At 37.9% G+C, this 5,924-nt stretch overlaps 1 pseudogene; it reads left to right on the top strand.

Annotated features, from left to right (window-relative positions):
- The first annotated feature begins 1,120 nt into the window (after positions 1-1,120).
- On the top strand, positions 1,121-1,594 carry LOC138164724 (large ribosomal subunit protein eL34-like; annotated as a pseudogene).
- The last annotated feature ends 4,330 nt before the right edge of the window (positions 1,595-5,924 follow it).

Below are 5,924 nucleotides of genomic sequence, written 5' to 3'. Positions count from 1 at the left end.
GGAAGGCAGACAGGAAGGGTCCATCACAGCTGGAAGCTGTGTGCAGTCCCACCTGAGCTGAAGTTTTAGCCCCAGGGAAGCCCCAACCAGCGGCTAGAGGAGACTTTGGGAAAGTGGATCACCAGCATCTGTAGCTATTTCCAGACTTCTCAATCTATAAATGCCAAAGAAAAAGTAAAAGGTCAGTGAAGTTCTCTGTTGGAACTGGAGGGGGAGGGGAGGTGGGGCTGGAATGTGGTCCAGCCTTAGCCCCCAGAGCAAAAAGTTACAGAGGTGCTGCTGCAATGCAGCCACTTCCATGTGGCTGCTTCAGAGCTCCTGGCCTGCAGATCGTAGGGGGACCAGGCAACTGTTTAGGGGGCAATTGCTCTTGCCTTGACCTGCCTGGATCTGGACCACTCTCTTGGGTGAAGGTCCTGGGGTGTGTGACCAGTGAGTCAGACCTTGTGGGGGCTGCAGAGAGGCACCCAACTAATAGCTCCAACAGCTGCAAAAACCCCAGAAATTTGGGACAAAGTTCTCCCTCTGGAAGCAGAATTCTACTGTGGCAAAGAGCTCAAAAGACAAGTAATTGAGTAGCAACATGAACAAGCAAAGGAAGCAAAGCAAGCACAGCAAAGAGGTAGCACTTGAAATTTTAAAAAGGGGCTAGTGGTTCCAAGAATCAGAATTGAGGAGGGAGAGCATGCCAGGCTCAGTAGACAGACTGATCAAAGGTGCAGAGATGGGATATAGTACATGTGCAATAACAAATAGACCAGTTGGACCAGAACTATGGTTCTCAAAATGTTCTCCAGTGACCCCAGGCAATACTTGAGATCCTTTCAGGGAGTCCAAGAGGTCAAATTTGTTTTTATAGTAACACTAAAATATTTTAATCTCTAATATTATAAATATCAATAGATATAGCCTACATAAACAAAAGCTCCTTGGGGGTTCTAATAATTTTTAAGAGTACAAAGGGGTCCTGAGACTAAAAAGTGTGAGAACAGAGTACATGAGAGGGAGTAATAAGTCATTAGAAAGATAGTCTTGAACAGACTACGAAGTGTTTTAAATGCCAAATAGAAGAGTGTGGGCCTCTTCCCTCTTCTGGTGACGAACCTGAGAGAAATTAAAAATGGTTCAGCATCTGACATACTGCCATAGGCTGTCCTAAAATACAGCTTCCAACAAAACTCGGCTGTCACGAACCCCAGGTAACAGAATTGTTTACCTTTATACCAAGAAAGTTGGAAAAGCACCAAAATCAGCTTGTGGTGTGTGCCCAGGAAGACTTCGAGGTGTTTGTGCAGTGAGACCTAGAGTTCTTATGATGCTATCAAAGACAAAAAAGCATGTCATCAAGGCTTATGGTGGCTCCATGTGTGCTAAATGTGTCCTTGACCGGATCAAGCATGCTTTCCTGATTGAGGAGCAGAAAATCGTTGTGAAGGTGTTGAAGGCACAAGCACAGAGTCAAAAAAGCAAATAAAAAGGATATGTTTTTTGAATAATAGAGAAAATTAAAATGTGAAAAATAAGAAGAGTCTGGGGGTGGCTAGGTGGTACAGGGAATAGAGCACCAGCCCTGGAGTTAGGAGGACCTGAGTTCAAATCCAGCCTCAGACACAACACAAAAACTAGCCGTGCGACCTTGGGCAAGTCACTTAACCCCAATTGCCCTGCCTTCCCCCCTCCAAAAAGCAAAAAAAAAAAACAAACCCAAAACCAAAAAACAAATAGAAGAGTCTGCATTTTGTATTTTATCCTAGAGGCAATAGGAAATTATCTTGAAGATGAGATTAATTCCCATGAAAACAATTTCATCTGATATATTCTATGAAAAAGTAGATAGTATACTACAAATCAAATCAATCTATTAATTGATATTTCGTGACCTCAGTCACAAGGTGGGTATAAGCAAGGTTGGGGGTGGGAATGGTGGAAAATATGGTTCATGACTAAGGAATAAGAGATGATCAAGTCTTTCAGACTAGACAGTAGCTTTGTACCTACATGCAATATGAACATTTTTCTCAAGAATCAGAAGGCATTGGACTATACATCGCCAAAATGAAATTGGTTATATTTTGACAAAAAAAAAAAACCTCTTTGTTATTGGCTTAAGAGTTACTCTTGATTCAGCTGCATGTATAGTTAGACCACAATTTTGTTAGAGTAATGATCAGTATGTTCCTTGAGGGCAGGGATTACTGTGTTTTTGTCTTTGCATTCCTAGGACTGTGTACAGTGCCTGACACAAAATAGGTCCTTAATAGATGTTTGCTGAATTTAATTAAGATCAAAACTAGAAGAATAAACAAAAGAAAATTATATGTTATGCAATTTAAATGACTCCTACCTGCCCTTTTAAGTCAGTTATTGATGCTGAAAAAAGGGGAACTAGAGGGAGGAAAGGACATCAACACCAATTACCACAATTTCAAACAGAAATGTAAGCAATTTAGATAAACAGTCATACAGAGGAGACCAAAAGAGCCTGAAAATTACTTTAGTCAGGAAATTCTTTACTTATGTGCCAAGTGGATAGATATGGCAGCCAAGGGCAATGCTGGTTTAGATTATAAACGCATTTGTAAAAATTTACAGAAAATAATGGTAGAAGACTAGAAGCAGTATCTCTTCATAAGAAAGCAGAAAGTAGACCATAAAAACCCATTTAAAGAGCTTGGCAGGAGACCCAGCAAAACAAAAATCATCCTGAGGGCATTTAATAATGAAATAGGATAGATGACAACAAAAAGATGAAAGATGGAAAAGATCTGCAAAGATTTTTATAGCAAACTCTTTTCACCAGCAAGGTCACTACAACTACCACATTTGTAATCTTACATTACACTCCCAGGTGTGTTGATATAGAAAGTGTAAATGGCACTGGAGAAAATAAAGAGGGAGAAAGAGGCTGGATTAAATAAGATATGTATAGAAGAGATTAGTACTATGAAATGCAATTTTATAGGTATTGAGGAATTGATACTCAAAGTTTATGAAAAAGGGTAATACACTAAATGCATGAAAGAAAATATCAGAACTTATTATTTCTTTCTTTCTCACATCCATTCCCCACTCCAACCAAAGATGACTGAAAGAACATCAATAACTAATCATACATACACCTGTTTTTCTGTCAATGTAAAAAAAAATACAAAACAAAACTATGAGCATTAGAGTAGATAGGCTATGAGATCCTTGAGAGCAGGGACAGTGTTTTAATTTTCTTTTTTTGTCTTTTCTTAAGTCTTTCTTTGCATCCTTGGATCTTAGCACAGTACCTGGCACATAGTAGGCATGTAATAAATGCTTGTTTTCTTAACTTGACTTGAAGATAATCTATAGATGTATTGAGGACATCAGTGAAGAGGAAATTAGAAGGTATAATTTCACAATCAACATGAAAAAGTATACCATGCTTTTATATCTCATAACTTACTAAAGAGTACAATGAATGCAAAATTCCACTTTACTTACTATTTGTTAACTGTTTAAAATTTATTCAATACAGGCAAATGTTCTTTTAAATGTTCTTTTGCAACAATATGTTTCATATGTATTTGTCAAAATAATATAAGATTTCTTGAAAGTTTTAACAGGGAGCATCATTTTCTATCACCTTTGTTTCATTGACATTAATAGATTAAAACATGGATAAGAATGTTTGTCAAAGGTGTTTTTTAATGTATAGGAGGATCCAGGTCAAGGAGAGATTCCCTATAGATTATGAGGTCTTTCAGATAACTACTATTTGCTTATTCTATCAGGCCCTGGGACATTTTAGAGCCAATCAAATGAGATACATAAGTGTTTTAAAGAGTTTAATTTAACTATCCAAACAGTAAAAACTAAATGGATAAAGAAGACCTATTGTACAGACAAAAACGTGCAGTTGGGTGGACAGCATATAGAGCTCATTCAGCAATGTATATGTGTGTGTGTGTGTGTGTGTGTGTGTGTATGTATGTGTATCTTGGATAGACTGCAAATGAATGACAAGTTGGGCCAAGAAGTGAGCAGAAGGACAGAAAGCTTGATTGTTTTTGTTCAATTACAAAGTTATTTTTAAAAACCTCAAGTCTCTCTCATTTCAGAGAAGTTTTTAATACCAATGTTCTTTGGGTACTATTGAGTAGCTACAGCGATACTATGATCTCCAAAGAACCAAAAGATAGTATTACTCAAAGGGGAAACAGAGAAACACAGTGGTAATGGTGCACAGGCTATAAAAATTACAAATTAGGTCTTACGAAGGTGGAGTGATAGATAAAAATTGTCAGTAAAGAAATGTGTGAATGAGAAGGAAGATGAACTGCTGAATGAGGGAAGACCATGTGCACCATTGGTATATCATAACAATGTCAAGGCCTACAGCGTGCTGACTAGAAAGCCTATGACAAACTTATGGAGGCATATAGACGTTCTCACAAAATGAGCAGGTATGAATAAATTGCGTTCCAAATTATTGGAAGAAATATTCTTATTGATGAGATCACAGATTTATTTGTGTAGTAGCAGTAGTAGTAGTAATAGTTGTAGTAGTAATAGTAATAGTAGTAGTAGTAGTAGGTGTTGGTGTTGTAGTAGTAATTGCTGTTGTTATTTGAACATATATATCTGCCCCAATTGAGTTTTAATGTTGGCTCCTTTATTGGATTGTTTTTCTCCTATGAATTTCTGAGCATCTTTATCACTATTTCTATTTCTATGGTGTACCTAATCTCTATGGTATTTAGCTTTGTAGATCTACTTAGGCAGAAAAGTTTCCTTTCCACCTTGAAGTTCTTTTGAATAGATTTGCAAAGATGAAGGCTGGTTAGACTAGGTCCCTGGCCCCAAAGGTAGGAGAAAACTTTGTAAGTAGAAACAGCTAGAATGACTGATGAATCCATGAAAGGAATTCTTCCAAGCTCTATGTTTATTCTTATCATACCTACTCATGATTGGTATATTTAAATGATCTTGGGCTTTGCTTACACTAGATAGGTATATTTATTTTACAAGTTCCAGCTCTTTTTGTTCATCTCAGTATAAAACCACACAGATCCTATCCTCTTTAGACTACTCCCAATTGGTCTGGAGTTTAGATACAATCAATTTCCCAGGATAGGATTACAGATGTGGCTTCAGAAGTGGTCAGCAAGGCAGAAGCACATGCCCCTTTGCATTCTTTTTCCATCTGTGCTTTGTGTTATTAATAAAATTAATAGTTAGGTTAGAAGAAGGTGTGACTATTTCTATTCTTTAAGATCTACAGCCTGGCCCATGCACTCCACAAAAATATATTTTTACTGACCTCCATCCCTACCCAATAGTCCATCATTCCAATATTTTAAGCCTTAGTCCATGAATTCAAGTCCCATTCTTAGGCACTATTTCCTTAGCCAACTTCCTTCAATAGGTAGGAGTGAAGAAAAAAACCACCTGTGCTCTTAAGATCTTTAGGTTTTGTCCAAGATCTTCTAATCCTTAGCAAAACCTTCTAGATTCCTTTTGGCAGTATTATTTGTACCCACATAAATCACCACAAGTGGGAAGATGTCAAGGCTGACTAGTGGAGGTTCCCCATCATGTCCAGGACACATGTCCTGGGATGATATTAGACTTCTCTACTGATAATGTATGATTGATACATCATGGCTTCACTGCCCCTCAGGTGATGGCCACTGACTCTACTACTTCTCTCATCTCCTTTAGCCCTTGTTGAATGATCTCACAGCTGACAGCACCTGTGAAGGACAAACAGCCACTTCCTCCTCAGACAGTCTATCTGTTTCATTTTGGGGAAGAGCTTCATATCTATTCATTTGTTATTGTTCAGTTGTTTTGGTCCTGCCTGACTCTTCATGACTCCATTTGGGGTTTTCTTGACAAAGATACTAGAGTGATTTCCTATTTCTTTCTCTGGTTCATTTTACAGATGAGAAAAC

This window comes from Petaurus breviceps, unplaced genomic scaffold, assembly GCF_028583685.1.
Source record: "Petaurus breviceps papuanus isolate PSGF00001 unplaced genomic scaffold, PetGlider_PUasm1.0 194914, whole genome shotgun sequence".
Taxonomy (NCBI): domain Eukaryota; kingdom Metazoa; phylum Chordata; class Mammalia; order Diprotodontia; family Petauridae; genus Petaurus; species Petaurus breviceps.
Note: the sequence above shows the minus strand (reverse complement) of the source record. Positions and strands in the feature narration are given on the sequence as shown.